This window comes from Gracilinanus agilis, chromosome 4, assembly GCF_016433145.1.
Source record: "Gracilinanus agilis isolate LMUSP501 chromosome 4, AgileGrace, whole genome shotgun sequence".
NCBI lineage: Eukaryota > Metazoa > Chordata > Mammalia > Didelphimorphia > Didelphidae > Gracilinanus > Gracilinanus agilis.
Window position 1 is genome coordinate 415,019,792 of NC_058133.1, and position 9,904 is coordinate 415,029,695.

Below are 9,904 nucleotides of genomic sequence, written 5' to 3' on the forward strand. Positions count from 1 at the left end.
TCTTCTAGTCTTTGGCCTCTATATAGTTTCTAACCTACTAGCTAGCAGCAAAAACCCTCCAACTTAAACTGCCTTTTGAACCCTTTTTCTTCCTCAGAATATTCAAAAGTCCCTAAATCCAGACAATTATCAGAGTAATGGTTCAAAATCTCTTTTGGCTACTACCTGTTGCCGTTTAGTCATTTCAGTTGTGTCCAACACTCTGTGAACCATTTGGAGGTTTCAGTGGGGAAGATATTGGAGTAGTTTGCTATTTCCTTTTTCAGTTCACCCTGAGGCATTTAGGGTTAAATGACTTGCCCAGGGTCATACAACTAGTAAGTGTCTGAGGCTAGAATTTAAATTCAGGTCTTCCTGACTCCTGTCTCAGCATACTATTGTACCACCTAGCTGAATTGACTGCTATCCATCCCTGGGTTAATAGTCTGAGTCCCTTTCAAATCATTTAGGGACTCCACTTAGCAAAACAGCAATAAAGCTGGGTGAAACTTGGGTAAGGAGAATCCATTCAACACACCATTCCATGATATCAGGCAAATCAAAAGAAACTAGACTCACAAGGACCAACTGGAACTGGTGCAGCTATGTACCCCTGCCCTACTTTCAACATCATTAACCAAAACTGCTATCATGTCTACAGTAAAATGAATACAATAATGCATACACAATCTATGTCAGATGGTAGTTGTAAGGAAAGCCTTTCTAAACTATACAGCTTGATGGGAAAATATTATTATTGAGAGAAGGAGAAACATAATGTGAAGGATGACAACAGAGATGAAAATTCAGATGGAGTGATAGAGATAGATGGTATCAGCTTCAAAGAAGGAAGAATTGAGTGATTGTAGATTGTGGCCTGAAAATAGCACTGGGGATCAAGGAGTAAATGTACCACTTTTCAAGAATTGCAATGAATCAGAGGAAGCAGAAAAAGAACATTCCTCTTCTAATACAGGGTTGATAATGAAACAGTGCTACCTTGGCAAAGGTAGGTTTCAGTATAGATGAGGAAGTGGATTTGAGTGCTTGAGAAGAATGTCAAGGACATAGGGAAGTTTGCTCACAACAGAGGAGTTCCACAGAATATAATTGAAGAACTAGTCAGAGACAGAGGAGTGAGGGTGAAAAGGGGTTCCACTAAACTAGGTAAGAATAGAATGGGGGTTGGGACTGGTAAGAGAAATTGGGGAGTGAGAGATTTTAGCCAAGGGTAATCTATGAAGTAAATACAGGAAGGGTTAGGACTACATGTTAATACCAGGGAAGGAGGATGTTTGGGATGTGGTCTGCTTCATTCATTCATCAGTTTTATTGAACAAATATTTAAATGCTTACTCTAGAGGCTCCTGGTGGTAGCACTGGACTTGGAGTCCAAAAGACTCTCTCAGACACTAGTTATGTGACCCTAGACAAATCCTTTAACCTTTCTCAGCCTCTGTTTCCCCATATATAAAATGAGGGATGATAATTACAGGATGGATTTCCCAGGGTCGTTATGAGGACCAAAAGAGATAACATAGATGAAAGGCTCAGACTATCTCAAGCACTCATTCCATTACATTTATTAAATTTAAAGCACTACATAAATGCTAGCTACCATGATTAGCATTATCATCATTATTATTACTGTGTGCAGAGCACAAGTCTTGCTGTTAGCAGTGTTTAGAAATTTGACCTGAATGAAAAGGGTAAAAGTAATAAGATTATTTTGTTTTATTTAGATCACTGCCCTTTGTCATTTAACATGGATAATCAAAGGAAGAGCATACTGTATTCTAAGGCAATGATGAGAAAAATACTGCCCTAGAAGCCAAATAGTCTCTACCCAGGTCCCAATTCTATCACAATTCTATCAGTGGTGTAATAGTAGATGATTTACTTCATCTATCTGAATTTGCTAATCATTAAAACAAGTTGGACTTAGTCTCTAAATTTCTTTTCTGGCAATTAGATAGAGTGCTGGGCCTGGAGTCAGGAAAACACATTTTTCTGAGTTCAAATTCAGTTTCAGACACTTTCTAATTTGTGTGACCCCGGATAAGTCACTTAACCCTGTTTGCCTCAGTTTCCTCATCTGGAAAATGAGCTGGAGAAGGAAATGACAAACTACTACAAGATCTTCCCAAGAAAATCTTAAACGAGGTCACGAAGAGTTGGATACAACGGAAAAACAAAAAAAGGTCTTTTTCGTTTCAAACGTTCTGAGATTTTGTAGAGGGTCAAAACTAACACTTTCAGTGCATTTACGAGAGATCTGCCTATGATTATCTATATAGTTGCCAAAAAAGATGTTTCTTCAATCAGTCAGTAAATACTTGTTAAGTACCTACCATGTGCCAAGTACTATGCTAAGTGCAGAAGATACTAAGAAAGACAAAAAGACAGTCCCTGCTCCTAAGAAGCTTATAGCCTAGTGGGAGGAGATAACATGCAAACAAAACATATGCTGTACTTGATGAATTGGAGATAATCCACACAAGGAAGGTACTAACATTAAGGGGAATGAGAAAGATTTCTTACAAAAGCTAAGTCTTGAGGAAAACCAAGGAAGCTAATACTCGGGATTGAGGAGGGAGAGAGTTCCAGTTATGGTGGACATTCAGTGGAGTGGGTGATGTGCAGTACTTTGGAGTAAATAGAGTGGCAGGCCTGGATTCAGGAATACCAGAGTTAAAATCTAGCCATAGGCACTTGATAGGTATGTGACCCTGGGAAAGTCACTTAGCCTTTACCTGCCTCAGTTTCCTCATTTATAAAATAAAGATACTTAATATTGTCTTCCCTCTAGGTTATTCTCAAGGATTGACACCAGCTGAATCACTGCTGGTGGCTACTAGGTGGCACAATACATAGAGCACAGGGCCTAGAGGCAGGAAGATCTGAGTTCAAATATGACCTCAGATACTTGCTAGCTGTGTGACTCTGAGAAAGTTCTTAAACCTATTTGCCTCAGTTTCCTCACCTATAAAATGAGCTAGAGAAGGAAACGACAAGCCACTCTGGTATCTTTGCAAAGATTTAGACACAACAAGAGATTTAGACACATCAAAAATACCACTACTAAGTTTATACCTCCAAAGAGATCAAAGGAGGGAAAGCTTCTATCTGTATAAAAGTATTTATAGCAGCTCTTTATTATGGCAAAAAAAAAAAAAATACAAAGAAAAACTTGGAAATTAAGGGGATGGTCCTTAGTTGGGAAATAGCTGAGCAAATTATTTGGTAGTCCACAAGAATGTATTGTGTTTAATCTTATCAGCACAGCAATGAGAATATCAATACAAGCTGTGAGAATCCCTTTCTTCAAGGACCTTAAGTTCTAAGGGAGAAAGACACAATAAAATCCAGCTGAAAAAAAGGAGTGGGGGTAGGAGTAGAGTGGGAGAGAACTTGATATCACACCAGTATCAAAAACACAGCCAAAAAAAAGGGAATAAAGCATGTTCAGAAATGCTGAAATCATTCCAGCATGATGCCACACACCTGGGAGGGATTTGGCACTCGGGGAGAAGTTTGGGGTGGCTTCTCCCAAGGTGCTGAATCTCCATGTTATATTTCCTCTTTCCAGGGACATAGAGCTAGGTAAGCAGTATCTTCTGTTTCAGAATTCTCAAATACTCAGCTGGAACCATGATCTTGTCTATCAGTCACAAGTTCAGTAATATGGATTGCAATCTGTCCAATCCAATCCAGCCCATATCAGTGCTATTCTTGTTCATGTCCTCCCAAAAGTTCAACAAAAGGCATCCACCCAAAATGTGTAGGCCTTCCTCAATCCCTTCTCATGTATCAAGAATGCCAGCCGAGTACTAAGGCTTTCCACATGTCCTTCCTCATTCATTCCAAGTGACCAACCCATCTGCTCTTCCAAATAAACAACTCTTTAAAGATGTTCTTTTTTTTTGTTGGTCATAATTACAGTCTACTCACTTTCAACTTGTTCTGTCCCCAATGCCTGCAGTGTGACCATTTTAGCTTTTCAGAGGTACTGGCATACCATATCTCACTACCATTGCTTTAGAACAATATCTGAAACTGATCCAAAAAGGCAAATATTAGAATTGTAGTGCTCCCTCACACAACAAATGACTTTCTCCCTTCTTAGATTTTAGAATGAAATATCTATATCCTCGTTCTAAAAATGGAGAGGGAAGGTTATTGGTCTAATTTTATTTAAGGGAAAAGTTTAACTCATTAATTTAAAGGCTCTCTACTTTGACTGAAACACAAAATCATTGAATTAAGATTTTTTGTTTGTTTTTCCCCTCTCATGATATGAAGATGTTTAATTTAGAGTTTTAAAAAGTTATTTTCTTAAAGTCTTAAGGGGAAAAAAAAAGCACAAATATCACTATTGAAGGTCTGGTGCCTTCATTCTAGTTCTTAAGGACTTAAAGAGCTATCAGCACACATAGTATATTAAGAGGATTAGATTAGGAACCAGAAGACTTGTTCAGGTTCAGGTGGCCTTGAGCAAGTCACTTAACCTTACTAAATTGTAGTTTCTTCTCTATAAAATAGAACAGATCCCTGCTCTGTAAAAGTTGTTGGATCATATGAATAATAGAAAAAAGTGCTTTATAAACTTCAAAGTGATATTCAATAGTTTGTGAGGGGTGGGCAGAGTTGGTGAGAACTGGGAAGAAGAGAGATCTTGCTTCATCTGACTTCCAGCATGGAGAGATGTACAATTGTAACCTCTCTGTAGGTTGCTGAAGGTAGAGAAAGACTTTTGGTCTCTAGTCAGAAGCTGTCATGGAGAGGAGATGATAGTCTCCCATAATATCACGTCCCTTTCCCCAGCTACATCAGAGACTGGGAAATTGCCCTTTAGGTGAGATATGAAACTTTCTCTCTAGGTTGAAAGAGTTCCCAAACAGAGAGCTCATTCTCTCTCTCTATTATCTGGGATATGTTCTCCCATGTATACTTTTGCTCATTTCTGGTTTTGTTATAAATCTGAATTAATGGATTTATTTGCTATATGTGTTCATTATGGAACTTCATGGAAAGGGAGTCAAGCCTTGCATATATAAGTTGAGAGCCTCCTTTCCCATTAAGGGATGGCTCTTAGGAGTGAAGTGAATTACTTTCCCTAGTGATAACAAACCTTCTAGAATCTTTTAGACACTATGTGCTGTGCCCCACCTCCCCTAACCCCCACCAAGTCCCCCCTCTACCATTACCCCAGACAGGGGAGGGAGAAAGAGAGGGGAGTGGCCCGGGCTGTCCACTCAGGGGAGAGAGTACATGTTTCCATTGGGTTGTTGGGCAGAGGGGCAAGGAGGTGCCGAGGAGACAGAGAATGGAACCACTCTGGCTGTCCACAGAAAGGTCATTCTGTGGCATCTTTGGCATGTGTGCCATAGGTTCACCACCATAGCCCTAGACTAACAACATTGAAGAGAGCAAATAGGGGATAGGGGGCAGCTGGGTAGCTCAGTGGATTGAAAGCCAGGCCTAGAGACCAGAGGTCCTAGGTTCAAATCTGGCCTCAGACACTTCCCAGCTGTGTGACCCTGGGCAAGTCACTTGACCCTCATTGCCCACCCTTACCACTCTTCTGCCTAGGAGCCAATACACAGAAGTTAAGGGTTAAAGAGAGAGAGAGAGAGAGAGAGAGAGAGAGAGAGAGAGAGAGAGAGAGAGAGCAAGCAAAGAAGGTAAGAGTTCTTTTTTTTTTTTTTAAGTATTATAAATATAACAATAGATATGATCTAGAGAATGGCAGCTGCCCTAAGACATTTCAATAGAAGTGACTGCACCTATGTGTAAATAGAATTAGCCAGATCCCGTTAATAGTCAAGAATCTACTCAACACAGGCGTGCTAATGATGTCACTCCCACCTCCCTTAGTGGGGAGGGGAGATGAGTTACCCACACGTGACAATAAGTAACAAATCAAGAATAAGGGACTGCCCTTTGGGCAGTCCAAATCAATGTAGAAACTGCCATTTGTCCATTGAACTAGAGGTGGACCAAGGAAGTGATGAAAGACATGATCTCTTTAAGTAAGTTAGTGAACTTCCTGTGGGGGCAGTTGCCGTCTGGAACTGGAGGAAGAAGCATCTCCTGAGACCACAGAACGCTTACGCTCTATATTGTCACGTGGGTAAGTTAGGCTGGCTTCCTTGGCCTAGCTGGGCCAATTCTAAACTCTGCCTATCTGGCTGTTGGGCCTTGTGGCTTGCAGCTTCATTTATTTAGACTTCTAACCTCCCTCTTCTCTTTATCCCTACTTACCTTCCTGATTGTAAATAAACTCCTCAACCCGATGCTGACTTGGGTCTGATTTAATTACGGAATCAACCTGAATTGTTGATTCCTGGCGGCCACATAATTTTAATATATAAATATAATAACTAAATTTTAATTCTTACACCTAGCACATCTTGTATACAGTTTATAAGAAACATTCACTCAACAAAGTAATGTTTATAGGATCATAGATTTAGAACTAGAATGGAAATTAGAATCCATTTAGTTCAGTCTCTGCATTTTATAAGTAAAGAAACTGAGTCCAGGAAAGGGTAAGTGACTTGTATAAAGGTGTATAGCTAAATACATGGCAGAATTGGACTTTGAAACCCAAGTCCTCTGTTTCCAAGGCAAGCATTCTTTCTGCTAAATCAAGATGCCCCCCCCCCTTCCCTGAACTAAAAAGAGAGGACAGGATCGCCAGCCATCTCTCCCAAGTCCCGACTTACATCAGGGAGCCCCATGTTTCAGTCTCAGTCAAGGACCTCCTCAAAGGATCTTGGGGGCACCACAGACACTGCCTGAGCCATAAGGAAACAGACCAAGGAGGCTTCTACAAAAGAACCTTCCTGTGTACTCCACCACTTTTCCTGATGAATAGGGACCCCCAGCATGCTTAAAGCAAAATCACAGAAAAATCCAAGGGCATTTGTACCCAACATCAACCTAAAGGAAACTGATGGAAACTTGAGACTAGTTGCCTATCTAACTGAAGAGTTTCCAAAAAATGTTAGAAACATAAATTTAACTATCTAAACTGTGATCTAAAACCCTAAACTCTGGATTTACACATATCAAATTCAACCTGGGGTGGGGTATGGGGGAGGGTGAAAATCACCCTTTTTCCCTTTTGCCCAGATTTTCCCCTGACTCTAGCTTATGTCTAGGTTTCTAATAATGTGAGTAAAAGAGCCAAAGGTTTCCACCAACACCTCTGTGCTGTTGTGTCAAGAGGAATCTAGAAGCCCCCAAACTTGTAGCCTAGAAAATTTGATAACCCCAGTTTCTACCTTAAAGATGAAAAGCCCCTAGTTTGACCTGGTTATGGGAGAGTTCTCCCAGTGGGGAAAGCCCAACCTCAGAGTCTCAGAACAATAGACCTCAAAGAAGTTTAGGTGGGGAGGGCTAATCTCATCAGGCTGGAGTCTCTTTTGTTCCAATGGTTTCTCCCCTTAGGCCAAAGTCCCTTACCAAGATGGCCCCGCCCTTGGCTGGGTCTTTCCCTTTTGTGCCCATTGTAAAGCATCAGCCCCTCTCTGTTATTCCTGTCTGGGACTCCTCATTTTCCTTTGTTGCCATTGTAAAGTCAATCAACTATCCCTCTCACCCTCCGTCCTCCCGTTCCCAAAGAAAGGGTTTTTGTTTTTTAAACCCTTAACTTCTGTGTATTGGCTCCTTGGTGGAAGAGTGGTAAGAGTGGTCAATGGGGGTCTAGCGACTTGCCCAGGGTCACACTGCTGGGAAGTCTGAGGCCAAATTTGAACCTAGGACCTCCCATCTCTAGGCCTGACTCTCAATCCACTGAGCTACCCAGCTGCCCCCACCCTAAGAAATGTATTTAAGCTTCCTACTTTAATGGTTCCTCAGAATTGTCCAATCTAGTGCAGTTACCTCTCCCAGGAGTCAGTGACCAGAGCAACCAGAGTCTAATCCTTATTGCTCTGTGTGGGTGTGTGGCGTGCAGCTGTGTGGAGGCCTTAAGGAAAACCCTGAACCCCTTTACTTAAAGAGTGTTTGGGGTTTTTTTTCCGACTATTTAATAGTTCTGTGTTTTGTTGTTATTTTTCCAGTTAACAGTAGCCATCCCTGGAGCTGGAGGCCCGAGGGTGAGGTTAAGAGAGTGAGTGCTGTCTATATTTGTATGCTTGTGAGGGAATTGTTTAGCCTACATCAAGCCTTCTTTCAGGTTTCTTTCAGGTTTCTGATCTGTCCTGCCTTCTTCTGGATCTTATAAGTGTGTTTTCTTCCTTCCCCTGGCCCAGGAAGCTCCAATTTACATAGCCTGACCCAAATCACCCCTGACTTAATAAATCACACCTATCAAGGAAGCAATCCAAATTCCAAATCATAGTTTTATCTCTTAACTTCACTAAATTGCTCAAGTTACTCCTGGTCATGTCTCCATTATTTAACCTAGGTTACGGATTTTGAACATCATGGACAATTTATCCTTGAAAAACTATAAATGGCTCTGTAAATCTGTAATTTCTTCAAGGCATTAAAAGTGTAAAAAAGTACTGACTCTGGAGTCAAACTTGGGTTCAAATCACTTATGTAGCAAGTGACAGTGTCATTTGAAAAATGTCTCCCAGGACTCTCTCCGCGACTGGGAGATAGTCTTCCAGGGCTTACAATAATTTCAAATGACACATGACCTTAGAAAAGTCGCTGAGCTTCCCTAACCTTAAATAAATGAATGAATCAAGTATTAAGTGCCTATCTTGTGCAAGGGGATTTGAAGAGAAAAAGCAGAGATTTCCTGCTCTCAAGGAATCCACATTCTAAGGTAAGATTTCCACTCCAAGTCAGATGGGAAAAGTCCTAGGATATGCAGGGCCTCCCAGCTCTAGATCTACCATTTTCTGATATAATTCCCAAGCGATCCAGTAAATTAGCCCTCTCAGAAAAAGTCTCAAGATGTTTTAAATTACTTTTCTTTCTCTTGATAGGAAGAGAAAGACTGACAACATGACTGAACTATAAGAATATTGTACCTGGAATCTATAGACTTACCTAATCACTGTACCTTGAGAAGCTTTTCATTGCCGTGGGTGCTTTCTTTATCTGTTCTAGTTATAATTATTTGTTTAGGTGTCATATGCTCCTGTTAGATTGGAAACTTCTTGAGGGAAGAGATAGTATCTTTTCTGAAACTTTTATCTCCTCCAGTGCCTTACAGAGTAGGTATTTCATTTTTTAATTTGAATATAAGTTGTGTGACAAGATAAGGGCATTACCAATAATGCACATACTTTAGTCAGAGACAAAAGAAATGCAATTAAGAAATCAAAAGACAGCATAAGAAAAGAATAACAGGGATCCCCTGCCTAATAAACACAAGGCAATAATGAATGCTTTTTTTCCTTAAGGAAGGTTTTTCAAATGTAACTAAAACTTTAAATGCCATCAAGTCATCTTAAAAAACTTCCAACTCAATCTCTTCTATAATTATCCCTTTTATAATGAAGCAGATACATAGTTAGTAACCTCTCTTTATAGTCAAGTGCATGATTTTTCTAAGTAAGCTTTCTTTTTGGTTGAATTAAAGACAAATTTAGAATAAGAAATCAATTCTTAAGTTTTTATTCAAGGAAACACAGAGAAAAGGAATGGAGAGCATTTGGGGGCCCTCTTTTCATTTTTTGGTTATAGAGCTCTCTCTAGTGACCTACAAGCTATACTACACTAAGTCCTTTATTCCATGAACCTATGCATGCTAAGATATTTTCAGGATACCAGGCAATAAATAAATCTGAGGAATTCATGAAATAGGGAGCATTATTTGTATGTGTTTTTTTTAATTTTTTAATTTTATTTTTATTGCCATGCAAAACGCATTTCCATATTGGTCATTATTGTAAGAGCTAAGTCATACATAACCAAAAATCCAAAATAAAACCATAAACAGTGATGTGAAAGACAACTC